A 15,853-nucleotide genomic window follows, 5' to 3' on the forward strand; every position below is an offset into this window, starting at 1 on the left:
GCTGTGTGAGTGAAGCCCCCCCACACGTGAGATGCAGACTCCGTACGAGGGCGGACAAGGCCTCTGTATATGGATAGCAACTGCGCGGGGGAAAAGAACTGGCGGAGACGATACAGAACGCCCAACCTCGAGGAAGCTGATTTAGCGAGAGAGGAGATATGGAGTTTCCAGTTGAGATTTTGAGTTAAGGATAGACCGAGGATGTTTAGTGTTGAAGAAGGTGACAGCTGAGTGTTGTCGCAGAATAGGGGATAGTTGTTTGGAAGATTGTGTCGAGTTGATAGGTGGAGAAATTGAGTTTTTGAGGGATTGAAGGACACAAGGTTCCTTCTGCCCCAATCGGAAATGATAGCAAGGTCTGAGGTTAAGCGTTCTGCAGCCTCCAGTCTGGAGTCGTGTACTTCCTGTTGTGATGGTCTTCAGTTGAAAGAAGTTGAATAACGCAGAGTGGAGTCGTCGGCGTATGAGTGGACAGGACAGTTTGTTATGGAAAGAAGATCATTGATGAATAACAGGAAGAGAGTGGGTGATAGGACAGAGCCCTGTGGAACCCCACTGTTGATAGGTTTAGGGGAAGAGCAGTGACCGTCTACCACCGCAGAGATGAACGGTCGGAAAGGAAACAGGAGATAAAGGAACAGAGAGAGGGATAGAATCCGAAAGAGGGCAATTTAGAAAGCAAAGACTGGTGCCAGACTCTATCGAAGGCTTTCGATATGTCTAGCGCAACAGAGAAAATTTCACCGAAACGGCCAAGTTAATTTGGAATGTATATGGTACTACTACTTTTGCTACTTTCACTATTGCTATTATCACTACTACTACTACTACTACTACTAATACTGCTACTGCTACTGCTACTACTGCTACTGCTACTACTGCTATTACTACTCGATTACTACTACTACTACCACTACTACTACTACTACTACTACTACTACTACTACTACTACTACTACTACTACTACTACTACTACTACTACTACTACTACTACTACTACTACTACTACTACTACTACTACTACTACTACTACTATTACTACTACTACTACTACTACTACTACTACTACTACTACTACTACTACTACTACTACTACATAAATGATACCTCCTCCCATGTTTATTTTCCCGACACATAATCATGAAGGGCTCCATAGCTTGGGGGTCATTAGCCCCAACTCTGTTCACTAATGAGTGTGGCATCCAACCATATCGCTAATACTACTTAGCACTAAATCTATACATAACACCCTATCATCTATTGCGTCTAGATATCCCTTTCCTTCCCCACTCATGTCACTCCTGACCCACCCTAATGTCACTCTCCACCACTGTCGCCTCATAGTCCATATTGGAGGTATTGGTGGCTTTTGAGCCAGAGTGTCTGGTGCCCCTGAGACATAGGGTGGCCGACCTGAGCAGGGAGAACGAGAGGCGACACCTCATCCAGGCTACAACGTGGCTCCTCCCCTATCATCTATTGCGTCTAGATCCCCCTTTCCTGCCCAACTCATGTCACTCCCGACACACCCTAATGTCACTCTCCACTACTGTGGCCTCATAGTCCATATTGGAGATGTTGGTGGCTTTTGGGTCAGAGTGTCTTGTGCCCATGAGATATAGGATGACCGACCAGAGCAGGGAGAACGAGAGGCGACACCTCATCCAGGCTACAACGTGGCTCCTTGGCTGATGCTTCTTTTCTGAGATCAGTTCCGCGAGTCGTGCGTAGAAGCATCGGGCTCTGGGTCCCACCCCGCCCGATGTGATGAAGACTAGGGGGGTGAAGCTGCCCTGATTCACATGCTGGAGTCTTTCACCGTATGCCCTTGTCTTCTCCTGCTCGTTCCTGTGGTGGGCGGCTTCCAGAGGCAGCTCACGGTGACGAATATGCGGATGTCCATGAACGCCCGCTGTCCGCGCACCCAGAATCCGCGGGCACTTACATCAACCCGTGCCTCATGTGAGGTATTGGCCGTCCTGTACCGAAGGTGTTCGCCGTCCAGGGGAAGCAGTGCCGGCTCGGTAGTGACGTCTTGGCATACCTCCCCGAGCATGCTGGCTGTCAGATCCCTCACTTCATCGTGTCGAATACAGACGAAGCCTCCCTTTTTACATGTCATGGTGTGGGTGACATCATTTGGTGATCCACATGCACAGAGATCAGGCAGCCCCTCAATCGGCCAGCCATATCTCAGAGCAACGGCGTCGACAAATTCTTGCTTGTTGAGGCTGAAGCCTTTTGCTCCGATTGATAGTGACGTTAGGCAGTTAGAGGCGCCGTGAGCCTGCCTCCTGTGTTGTGTGGATTTTTCTACCCATTTCAGTGGACAGGTGGTGTGTTGGACGGTCCAGCTCGTCTTTTTGGGCCTGTTGTGTTTCTTCTGAGATTCTTTTTTCTGATTTAACTTATTTCTGTTTTTTTTTTTTTTTTTTTTTTTTTTTTTTTTTTTTTTACAGCAAAGGAGACAGCTCAAGGGCACAAAAAAGTAAACATTAATAAAAAAAAAGCCCGCTACTCGCTGCTCCTAAAAAGAATCCAAAGAGGTGGCCGAAAGATAGGTCAGTTTCGGGAGGAGAGGTGTCCTGATACCCTCCTCTTGAAAGAGTTCAAGTCGTAGGCAGGAGGAAATACAGATGAAGGAAGATTGTTCTAGAGTTTACCAGCGTGAGGGATGAAAGAGTGAAGATGCTGGTTAACTCTTGCATAAGGGGTTTGGACAGTATAGGGATGAGCATGAGTAGAAAGTCGAGTGCAGCGGGGCCGCGGGAGGGGGGGAGGCATGCAGTTAGCAAGTTCAGAAGAGCAGTCAGCGTGGAAATATCGATAGAAAGAGAGGCAACATTGCGGCGGAATTTAAGAGGTAGAAGACTATCAGTATGAGGAGGAGAGCTGATGAGACGAAGAGCCTTTGCCTCCACTCTGTCCAGAAGAGCTGTGGTGGAGCCCCCACACATGAGATGCATACTCCATACGAGGGCGGACAAGGCCCTGTATATGGACAGCAACTGTGCAGGGGAGAAGAACTGGCGGAGACGGTACAGAACGCCCAGCCTCGAGGAAGCTGATTTAGTAAGAGATGAGATATGAAGTTTCCAGTTGAGATTTTGAGTTAAGGATAGACCGAGGATGTTTAGTGTTGAGGAAGGTGATAGCTGGGTGTTGTCAAAGAATAGGGGATAGTTGTTTGGAAGATTGTGTCGAGTGGATAGGTGGAGAAACTGTGTTTTTGAGGCGTTGAAGGACACCAGGTTCTTCTTGCCCCAATCGGAAATAATAGTAAGGTCTGAGGCTAAGCGTTCTGCAGCCTCCAGCCTTGAGTCGTTAAGTTCCTGTAGGGTGGGTCTTCTATTAAAGAAGTTGAATAATGCAGAGTGGAATCATCGGCGTAGGAATGGATAGGACAGTTCGTTTTGGAAAGAAGATCATCAATGAACAACAGAAAAAGAGTGGGAGATAGGACAGAACCCTGTGGGACACCATTGTTAATAGATTTAGGGGAAGAACAGTGACCGTCTACCACGGCAGAAATAGAACGGTCAGAAAGGAAACTGGAGATAAAGGTACAGAGAAGGATAGAAACCGTAGGACGGTAGTTTAGAAAGCAGATTAGTGCCAGACCCTATCAAAAGCTTTTGATATGTCCAGCGCAATAGCAAAAGTTTCACCGAAACGGCTAAGAGAGGATGACCAAGAGTCAGTTAAGAAGGCTAGGAGATCACCAGTAGAACGCCCCTTGCGGAACCCATACTGGCGATCAGATAGAAGGTCAGAAGTGGAAAGGTGCTTTTGAATCTTCCGGTTAAGGATTGATTCAAAAGCTTTAGATAGACAAGAAAGTAAAGCAATAGGACGGTAGTTTGAGGGATTGGAGCGGTCACCCTTCTTAGGTACAGGCTGTATGAAGGCATACTTCCAGCAAGAAGGAAAGGTAGATGTTGACAGGCAGAGGCGAAAGAGTTTGACCAGGCAGGGTGACAGCACGGAGGCACAGTTTTTAAGGACAATAGGAGGCACTCCATCAGGTCCATAAGCCTTCTGAGGATTGAGGCCAGAGAGGGCATAGAAAACATCATTTTGAAGAATCTTTATAACAGGCATAAAGGAGTCAGAGGGGGGATGAGTAGGATGAATATAACCAGAATCGTCCAGAGTGGAGTTTTTAGAAAAAGTTTGAGAGAAGAGTTCAGCCTTAGAGATAGATGAGACGGCAGTGTTGCCGTCAGGACTGAGGAGTGGAGGGAAAGATGAAGAAGTGAAGTTGGAGGAGATGTTTTGGCTAGATGCCAGAAGTCACGGGAAGAGTTAGAGAAAGCAAGGTTTTGACATTTTCTATTAATGAAAGAATTTTTGGTTAGTCGGAGAATAGATTTGGCACGATTTCGGGCAGAAATGTAAAGTTCATAATTAGCATTAGTTTGAAGGCTCTGGTATCTTTTGTGAGCTACCTCTCTATCATTGACAGCACGAGAACAAGCGTGATTAAACCAAGGCTTTTTAGCGTGAGGAGTAGAGAAAGAACGAGGAATGTATGCCTCCATTCCAGAGACAATCACCTCTGTGATGCGCTGAGCACACACAGAGGGGTCTCTATCCTGGAAGCAATAATCATTCCACGGGAAATCGGAAAAGTACATCCTCAGGTCGTCCCACAAAGCTGAAGCAAAATGCCAGAAGCATCGCCTCTTCGGTGGGTCCAGAGGGTGTACAGGAGCGATAGGACAGGATGCAGAAATAAGATTGTGATCGGAGGAGCCCAACGGAGAGAACAGTTTGACAGAATAAGCAGAAGGGTTTGAGGTAAGGAAGAGGTCTAGAATGTTGGGCCGATCTCCAAGACGGTCAGGAATACGTGTAGGGTGCTGGACCAACTGCTTTAGGTCGTTGAGGATAGCAAAGTTGTAGGCTTGTTCACCAGGATGGTCAGTGAAAGAGGATGAAAGCCAAAGCTGGTGGTGAACATTGAAATCTCCTAGGATGGAGATTTCAGCGAAGGGAGAGTGGGTCAAGATGTGCTCCACTTTAGAATTCAAATAGTCAAAGAATTTTACATAGTTGGTAGAGTTAGGTGAGAGATAAACAGCACAGATGTATTTAGTAATAGAATGACAGTGAAGTCTTAACCAGATGGTGGAAAATTCAGAAGAGTCAAGGTCGTGGGCACGAGAGCAAGTGATGTCGTTGCGCACGTAGGCGCAACATCCAGCTTTGGATTGAAATTTAGGATAGAGATAGTAGGAGGGAACAGAGTAGAGATTGCTGTCAGTAGCCTCAGAAACCTGTGTTTCAGTAAGGAAGAGAAGGTGAGGTTTAGAGGAGAGATGATGTTCCACAGAATGAAAATTAGAGCGAAGACCGCGAATGTTGCAGAAATTGAGAAGAAAGGTTCGAGGAGTTATCAAGACACCTCTCGGGTCGGCAGCCAGAAGGGGAGTCCTCCCTGGGGGAATTTGTGGTCCCCCCCCCAGGCGGGGACTCCGAGGCTTAGTGTATGTGCGCCATTTTGAAATTTTAATTTTGGGAAAAGGTGTATATGTTGTGAGAATGTAGTGTGGTGTGGATAAAGAGAGGATCTGTCTTTAGAGAGCATGCTGAACTACTCTCCGGTGTTGGTGAGACAATAGGGAAACGGTTAGTGAGGACATGGGAAGGGTCTTTGGAGGGCTTCAGCTCCCTTCTCACCTCCCATATATACCTCACCGGGAGTGGCTTGCGCCCGTTCGGTAGGTGTCTTCCTACCTACTCCAGCCACTAGATGGTGGGATATTTTTATCTACGTTAGGGGCAACATTAATATAATAGTCATCAAATGTTTCAGCTGTTTCTAAGGTATTTTTTTAATATTCTGTTGTTATGGGATATATAGTTTAGGTAATTATTTTTATGGTCGTTTTTTCAATTGATTTATGGTGTTCCATATTTTTCTTGTGTCATCTTTAAAGTTCGTAAATATACCCATATAATGAGCTTGTTTAGCATTTTTAATTACTCTGTTTAAGGTACTTTTCTGATATAGGACCAATTTTATAGTCTTTGTATAAGTTATTTTTAACCTTATAGAATTTAGAAAAGCTTGTGTTATCCAAGGATTGTTTAATCTTTTGTCAGTTAGATACTTAGTTTATTAGTCTATTTCGCCCTCTGCCTCCTGAGCGATGATCCTGTTGATGATGTTTTGTGGGATCTGGTAAGGCTGATGAAGTTTTGGTTCTCCTTATATGCCAGCTTCTCAGGGTTGGTGATCCCCACTCCGCCCAGTCTTGGAGGAAGTGCTTGCATTTCCCTCTCCTCCCCCAAAGCATGATATTTTGCCAGCGCCGGCAAGAATACGTTCTTGACGGCATTCTCCAGTGGTTGGAGGAGTGGACTGATGCCGGGGATGGTGCACATCAGGAACGTCCACCGATGTTGGATGCCGTGGGTGTATCATTTTGTAATTTTAGAAGATTTTAACATAAACTTGTTAGAACACACAACACATATCCCTACAAACAATTTCCTTGTGAATGTCCAATCTCTCAATTTCACTCTTCATATTGCCAGACCTACAAGATTTTCTGACAGCATTAATCTACGAGAGCCATCCCTACTCGACCATATTCATACAAATTTTAACAGAAACTTTACCTCGGGAATTATATATTTCCCTATCTCAGACCATCTCCCAATATTTTTGAATATAGCTATTCCCCCAGTAAACCATAAAGTGCATAAGATTACTTCCAGAAATATAGGGCAAGAAGGAAAACAACTCTTTTCCGACAAATTAAACTCATTAAACTGGAATAATCTCCTCTCAGCAGACGTTAATTACAACTTTGATATATTTATTACCAAAATCCAAAAAATGAATACCCTTTGTTTTCCTTTAAAAAAAACTAAGTATCTAACTGACAAAAGATTAAACAATCCTTGGATAACACAAGCTTTTCTAAATTCTATAAGGTTAAAAATAACTTATACAAAGACTATAAAATTGGTCCTATATCAGAAAAGTACCTTAAACAGAGTAATTAAAAATGCTAAACAAGCTCATTATATGGGTATATTTACGAACTTTAAAGATGACACAAGAAAAATATGGAACACCATAAATCAATTGAAAAAACGACCATAAAAATAATTACCTAAACTATATATCCCATAACAACAGAATATTAAAAAAATACCTTAGAAACAGCTGAAACATTTGATGACTATTATATTAATGTTGCCCCTAACGTAGATAAAAATATCCCACCATCTAGTGAGAACCCGTTAAGACAAAATAAAAAAGGCAGTACACATGAGATCTCTATATCTCTTATTAAAACAAATAAACATCAAATGGCCATACCATTATACTGTTTAACCAATCTATTGCCAATGGTAAATTTCCACAATGCTTGAAACATGCCACTGTTATACCCATTTACAAAAAAGGATCCTAAGGATGTTATAGGAAATTATAGGCCAACATCTCTGCTAAATATTTACTCTAAAATTTTTGAGAAAATAATGAAAAAGTTTTTGATGTAATTTCTTGAAGCTAAATCCATATTGAACCCAGAACAGTTTGGCTTCCGACAAGGCCTGAGCACCTTCAGTGCTTTGAGTTCCTTCACTGAGGAAATCTACTCTACTTTGGATTCTAAACTTTCATTACTTAGCGTTTTTATTGACTTTGCAAGAGCATTCGATACAGTAAGACATGATATTTTACTTAAAAAACTAGAATATTATGGAATACGGAGTATTACACATGGCTGGTGTAAAGATTATCTAACAAATAGAACTCAATCTGTCAAAATTCAAAACTATTTATCCACACCAAAACTTATTAAATATGGAGTCCCTCATGGGAGTGTTCTTGGCCCGATACTATTTCTTCTTTACATTAACGATCTAGCTAAAATATTTTCCAATTTTAAAGCAATACTCTTTGCTGACGACTCCACTTTATAGATTATTGGTAAAGACCCAACGGACAGCATTAACAGAGCCAACACTGACCTCAAAACTTTCCATGGTTGATGTGTAGATAACAGACTAACTGTTAATTTAAGTAAAACATATTATATGTTGTTCACAAACAAAATATTAGAAAACTTGCCCCCCTTACGGTATCAAAATGATGTCAAAAAAACAACCCAACATACATTACTATATATATATATATATATATATATATATATATATATATATATATATATATATATATATATATATATATATATATATATATATATATATATATATATATATATATATATAGGTGTGACCACTGACCAAGCCTTGACATTCAAACAACATATATCTGGACTTTGTCTCAAATTATCACGGTTGGTTTATCTCCTCCACCAAGTTAAAGATCTCATGCCTATACATGTGCTCAAAATTCTTTACCATGCCCAGGTTCTGCCCCACCTCAGTTACTGCATAGCCATATGGTGCAATACCTACCCTACTCACATACTGCCATTATCCAGACTCCAGAAGAAAATTGTAAGGATTATAACAGAGTGACCAACTAGAACACACACAACCACTTTTCAAAGAGGCCAACATTTTAAAACTTTTGACCTAAATAAAATACATATTGGAATTTACATGTTTAAAATTCTAAGAAATAACCTCAACTCAGCATTACAACTACAATACAGTTATCCAACACGCACGAGTGACAATCAAACAACACAACACAGTCTAACGTTATTCAAACATTCCCTATAATACTCAGGCCCAAAGCTATGGAATTCGATACCTAATCACATTAAACTTTTGCCAACAACAAGTTCTTTTAAAAGGCATTATGCAAAATATGCAATATCTAAGTACTAGAAATGTTAAGTATCTTTATTATAAATAGCGCCTATCGTGATTCAACTCTCTATAAATGAACTATTGTCTTTTTAATTCTTCGTCTTTTCCCTTTGCCTCTCCCATACATGGATTGTACAATGTACCTACTGTTGTGTTCATGGCTAACAAGGCATAAATTGGTTCTTAGTAGGCTGATGCATATAAATATATATATATATATATATATATATATATATATATATATATATATATATATATATATATATATATATATATATATATATATATATATGTGTGTGTGTGTGTGTGTGTATAGGTATGTATATATTTTTTCTTTTGTCTTTGTCTTGTTTGGGGTATTTAATGTAAAAAGTTATTTCGTATTTTGCCCCCCCCCCAAAAAATTAGTGTTTTATATGAGCTACTTGCTCATATATTAATATTACATTATAGTGCTACATTTTTCTTCTGCAAGTATAATAAAGAGTTTCAAAGAGTTTACTACTACTGCTACTACTACTACTACTACTACTACTACTACTACTACTACTACTACACTACTATTATTATTATTATTACCACTATAACTACTACTACTACTACTACTACTACTACTACTACTACTACTACTACTAGTACTACTACTACTACTACTACTACTACTACTAGTACTAGTACAGCTACTACTACTACTACTACTACTACTACTACTACTACTACTACTACTACCACCATCACCACTACTGCAACTATTACTTTTACCGCTGCTGTTGGTGCTACTATTACTACTACTATGTGAATCTCTCTCTCTCTCTCTCTCTCTCTCTCTCTCTCTCTCTCTCTCTCTCTCTCTCTCTCTCTCTCTCTCTCTCTCTCTCTCAAAAGTAAATAAATATACAAATAAATAAAAAAATAAATAAATAAAACCTTTGGCATCCTCATTATCTTTGTTATCTTATCATTTTGTCTGCTGATATAGGGGACATCTGCATAAACTGCCACCAGTGACAATGTGAACAGTAAACAGTGGGAAATGAAGCACGTCTTAGTTGAAGAGTTGCTAAGTGAAGATGACATTCCATTTCTCAAACTTTTTGACGACCCATATCCCTCTCCTCTTTCTGATAGAAGGTACAGTAACATCTTTCCTTGTTAGCGCTTCGATCAATGGAACACAACTGCTATTGCATTTCCTTTTACGTTTTGACCTGGAGCACCGGTAAGCTTCCTTGATGGTGCCTGTTTTCTAGCCCTCACCCGTTAGTGGGTCAGTTTTTTTTTTTTTTTTTTTAGTTGCACCAGTCTTGCTTAGCTCATGCTGACCCCGGTGCTCCACATCTTTCTTTTCAGAAAGTTTCTGTAGAGTCCGTTTCGACAGGTGTTTATCAGTAGAGCATGTGGGTAGTAGTGGCTAAAAACTGTCAGCTTGTAGCGTTGGCTAGGACTTACACAGGTCCTCCAGGATACTGCTCCCATACGCACGCTGATCACTCTGTCACAGCCTCCCAGTAGTCACCGCTTCCATATAGCTGAAAACATTTTGTTTACAACAAGGGAGGCAGTTCAGTAGCAAAACACAAGAAGAGCAACAAAAACGCCCGCTCCACGCTGCTCAGAGAAAAGAAAATGGACGAGAGGCCAGAATATTGGTCAGTTTAGGGTGGAGAGGTTTCTTGATTCTCTCCTCTTGAAAGAGTTTAAGTCGTGGGCAGGAGGAAAAACTGAAGAAGGAAGGCTTTCTTATTTATTGTCTTATTATAAGGCAGGCAGCTCAAGAGAAACAAAAACAGGAAGAAAAAGGCCCGTTAAAGGCTGCTTCAGTGAAAGAAAACAGTAAGAGTGGCCAAAAGAAATGTCAACTACGGGTGGAGAGGTGTCCTGATCCTCTCTTCCTGAAAGAGTTCAAGTCGTGGGCAGAAGTAAATACGGACAAAGGAAGGCTGTTCCAGGATTTACCGGCGGAAGGGATAAAAGAATGTAGATGCTGGAGTAGGAAGGAAGACACCTACCGAACGGGCACAAGCCACTCCCGGTGAGGTATATATGGGAGGTGAGAAGGGAGCTGAAGCCCTCCAAAGATCCTTCCTATGTCCTAACTAACCGTTTCCCTATTGAATCACCAACACCGGAGAGTAGTTCAGCATGCTCTCTAAAGACAGATCCTCTCTCTATCCACACCACACAGGGCCGGATTAAGCTGGTGGGAGGCCTGGGGCCTACTCTGGTGGGAGGCCCCCTTTCCAACTCCCATTGCATACACCACAAACTATAGTCTAATTAATCTAATGGCCAAAATAGTGCAATACTAATTAGGTCGGTTTTATTTAGGAAACACTACAATGGGACTATTCTTCCGATTATCAATATCCATAAATTCAAAATAAAATACAATGGGACTATTCTTCCGATTATCAATATCCAAAAATTCAAAATAAAATACAACGGGACTATTCTTCCGATTATCAATATGCATAAATTCAAAATAAAATACAATGGGACTATTCTTCCGATTATCAATATGCATAAATTCAAAATAAAATAAGCACAAGTTATTCTTACTTTTTTTTTTTTTTTACATACATACATGGCTCTATGTTAGTAAATCGTAATCTGAAAATACATGAATTGACCACTCAGCAAAAAATTGAAAATTTAACCTGTGGTGCCCTCACGTATGTTTAAGCGAGTGTCCCTTTGAATAGGTATACCCACAACTGTATTAGCTCATAGAAAACGGAAGAGACACATAACTAAAGAATTAAGTACTATTATGCAGGATTGAATCCTATATCCAAAGAGTATTGAGTGTTCATATCAATTATATTACTTGTTTAATGATTTTGGCGTCAAGAGATTTCATGTAATTGTAATTATATTAGTTTAGAAGTATTGTACATTATTGTTTGTCACTAGTTAAAATGTAAAGCATTAGACAGGGATGACGTTAGTTATGTGTCTCTTCTTTTCCGTTTTCTATGAGCTAATACAGTTGTGGGTATACCTATTCAAAGGGACACTCGCTTAAACATACGTGAGGGCACCACAAACCAAATTAACAAAAAACTTTCGAAAGTTCCAGTAATATATTGATTACTTATTGCCTATATCAGTAATAATAAAAAAAGGAAAAGAAAACTCATAATTTCTCAACATTTCGTAAATTTCGTAATTCGTTCATGTCTCTTCTCCCCATCCTTCCTTCAAGCTCCTTGCCTCATATGACTTCCTGGCTAGTAATAGGTTTGGAATGCCTAGTTAAACTAAAATGTGACTAAATAGTGAATGAGTCTAAAAAAATGCAAGAAACAAAAATACGAAAAGGAACACACACTCTGTGAACCAGGGCCCTCACATACCTAACTGCCGCCCCAGGGCTAAGTTCCTAGTGCCGCCCCCCCCTCCCACCCAAAAACTCAACACGTGTATTCTGAAATACTCAATTGTTGAACCTCTCAAACGGAGTAAAAAACGCGAGACACACTCCCCCTCTACCACGCAAATTCCACCACACCTGCATAACGCTGTTCACAACCAGCCAATGAGACACAGCTTCACACGACGCCATCACACACAAACACACAGATATGCATGTGAACAAACTCATCGCTGCCTAAAGTACTAGATACCCTAAAATCAAACTGTGTATACTACATCATTCTAAACTAAATACAAAATTCGCCATTGTACCAATGGCGGCCCTTCCGTAACATCACCATGAATGCTTAATGATAGAGCTGGCGAGAGGCGTGGCAGTGACGTATGCCAGTGCCACTCTCTAACACTGGCACACATCACTGCCTTACACCTGACAACAACGAAGGTCAGAAGCGGCAGGCCAAACATTGTACCGTACTTACAAACTGTGTCATTACTGTCTATACCTGACTGTACAGAGGAGTGTTAGGCATGAAAACAGTGAAATATGGTGTTACTGTGCTCATTTATGCCCGTGGGTGCCAAGGTGCCAGGCCCATAGGCGTAGGTACGGGGGGCTTGGTGGTACGTACCCGGGGGGCCCCTCCATTAAAGCTATGTCCATTAAAGCTATGTCCCTGGACTGTCCAGGGAAGCAAAAGAAAAAAAAATCGGGGAAATATTTTATTTTTTGTTGGTTTTAATGGTTTAATTAACATTAACATCACACAGCTGGGCCAATTCTCTCTTATTGTCGTAAGAGAAAATGGACCATCCAAATTGCATGGATTACCATGGTAACAAAAGAAAGGAAAACGTGCAGGCACTTGACTACATGGTACTGACACTCGTTTAGTTATGATTACAATACTAACCTTATTAAATCAAAATGTATTGTTTAAATTGGTGGGAGGCCACCTCTTGGTGGGTGGCCCGGGGCCCTGGCCCCTTGGCCCCCCCCCTTGATCCGGCCCTGACACCACACTACATTCACACAACATATACACCTTTTCCCAAAATTCAAATTTCAAAATGGCACACCTACATCATGCCTCGGAGTCCCCGCCTGGGGGGGGGGAGGGGGGGGGGCACAAATTCCCCCAGGAAGGACTCCCCTTCTGGTTGCCGACCTGAGAGGTGTCCTGATAACTCCTCGAACCTCTTTCTTCTCAATTTCTGCAACATTCGCGGTCTTCGTTCTAATTTTCATTCAATGGAACACCATCTCTCTTCCTCTAAACCTCGCCTTCTCTTCCTTACCGAAACACAGGTTTCTAAGGCTACTGACAGCAATCTCTACTCTGTTCCCTCCTACTATCTCTATCCTAAATTTCAATCCAAAGCTGAATGTTGCGCCTACGTGCGCAACATCACTTGCTCTCGTGCCCACATCCTTGATTCTTCAGAATTTTCCACCATCTGGCTAAGACTTCATTGTCATTCTATTACTAAATACATCTGTGCTGTTTATCTCTAACCTAACTCTACTAACTATGTAAAATTCTTTGACTATTTGAACTCTAAAGTGGAGCACATCTTGACCCGCTCTCCTTTCGCTGAAATCTCCATCCTAGGAGATTTCAATGTTCACCACCAGCTTTGGCTTTCATCCTCTTTTACTGACCAGCCTGGTGAACGAGCCTACAACTTTGCTATCCTCAACGATCCAGCACTCTACACGTATTCCCGACCGTCTTGGAGACAGGCCCAACATTCTAGACCTCTTCCTTACCTCAAACCCTTCTGCTTATTCTGACAAACTGTTCTCTCCGTTGGGCTCCTCCGATCACAATCTTATTTCTGTATCCTGTCCTATCGCTCCTGTACATTACTCTGGACCCACCGAAGAGGCGATGCTTCTGGCATTTTGCTTCAGCTCGGTGGGACGACCTGAGGATGTACTTTTCCGATTTCCCGTGGAATGATTATTGCTTCCAGGATAGAGACCCCTCTGTGTGTGCTCAGCGCATCACAGAGGTGATTGTCTCTGGAATGGAGGCATACATTCCACGTACTTTCTCTACTCCTCACGCTAAAAAAGACTTGGTTTAATCACGCTTGTTCTCGTGCTGTCAATGATAGAGAGGCAGCTCACAAAAGGTACCAGAGCCTTCAAACTAATGCTAACTATAAACTTTACATTTCTGCCCGGAATCGTGCCAAATCTATTCTCCGAATAACCAACAACGCTTTCATTAATAGAAAATGCCAAAATCTTGATTTCTCTACCTCTTCCCGTGACTTCTGGCATCTAGCCAAAAACATCTCCTCCAACTTCACTTCTTCATCTCTCCCTCCATTCCTCAGTCCTGACGGCAACACTGCCGTCTCATCTATCTCTAAGGCTGAACTCTTCTGTCAAACTTTTTCTAAAAACTCCACTCTGGACGATTCTGGGAATATTCCTCCTACTCATCCCCCCCTCTGACTCTTTTTTGCCTGTTATAAAGATTCTTCAAAATTATGTTTTCTATGGCCTCTCTGGCCTCAATCCTCAGAAGGCTTATGGACCTGATGGAGTACCTCCTATTGTCCTTAAAAACTGTATCTCCGTGCTGTCTCCCTGCCTGGTCAAACTTTCGCCTCTGCCCGTCAACATCTACCTTTCCTTTCTGCTGGAAGTATGCCTTCATACAGCCTGTGCCTAAGAAGGGTGACCGTTCCAATCCGTCAAACTACCGTCCTATAGCTTTACTTTCTTGTCTATCTAAAGCTTTTGAATCAATCCTTAACCGGAAGATTCAAAAGCACCTTTCCACTTCTGACCTTTTATCTGATCGCCAGTATGGGTTCCGCAAGGGGCGTTCTACTGGTGATCTCCTTGCCTTCCTAACTGACTCTTGGTCATCCTCTCTTAGCCGTTTCGGTGAACCCTTTGCTATTGCGCTGGACCTATCAAATGCTTATGATAGGGTCTGGCACAAATCTTTGCTTTCTAAACTACCCTCCTACGGTTTCTATCTTACTCTCTGTACCTTTATCTCCAGTTTCCTTTCTGACCGTTCTATTTCTGCCGTGGTAGACGGTCACTGCTCTTCCCCTAAATCTATTAACAGTGGTGTCCCACAGGGTTCTGTCCTATTTCCCACTCTCTTTCTGTTGTTCATTGATGATCTTTTTTCCAAAACGAACTGTTCTATCCATTCCTACGCCGATGACCCCACTCTGCATTACTCAACTTCTTTTAATAGAAGACCCACCCTACAGGAACTTAACGATTCAAGGCTGGAGGCAACAGAACGCTTAGCCTCAGACCTTACTATTATTTCCGATTGGGGCAAGAGGAACCTGGTGTCCTTCAGCGTCTCAAAAACAGTTTCTCCACCTATCCACTCGACACAATCTTCCAAATAACTATCCCCTATTCTTTGACAACACTCAGCTATCACCTTTCTCAACACTAAACATCCTCGGTCTATCCTTAACTCAAAATCTCAACTGGAAATTTCATATCTCATCTCTTACTAAATCAGCTTCCTCGAGGCTGGGCGTTCTGTACCGTCTCGGCCAGTTCTTTTCCCCCGCACAGTTGCTATCCATTTACAGGGGCCTTGTCCGCCCTCGTATAGAGTATGCATCTCATGTGTGTGTGTGTGTGTGTGTGTGGGTGGGTGGGTGGGGGGGGGGGTCCACTCA

General features: G+C 41.9%; 1 long non-coding RNA gene across 1 annotated transcript in view; it reads left to right on the forward strand.

Moving 5' to 3' along the window:
• Positions 1-9,782: 9,782 nt before the first annotated feature.
• LOC126986800 (uncharacterized) overlaps positions 9,783-15,853 on the forward strand; it is a 33,787-nt gene continuing 27,716 nt past the window's right edge. Inside the window, exon 1 of the long non-coding RNA XR_007739974.1 lies at positions 9,783-9,934. This is a non-coding gene — a long non-coding RNA (uncharacterized LOC126986800). The remainder of the gene's footprint in view (positions 9,935-15,853) is intronic.

The sequence above is a fragment of the Eriocheir sinensis genome, chromosome 63 (genome assembly GCF_024679095.1).
Source record: "Eriocheir sinensis breed Jianghai 21 chromosome 63, ASM2467909v1, whole genome shotgun sequence".
NCBI classification, from domain to species: Eukaryota; Metazoa; Arthropoda; class Malacostraca; order Decapoda; family Varunidae; genus Eriocheir; species Eriocheir sinensis.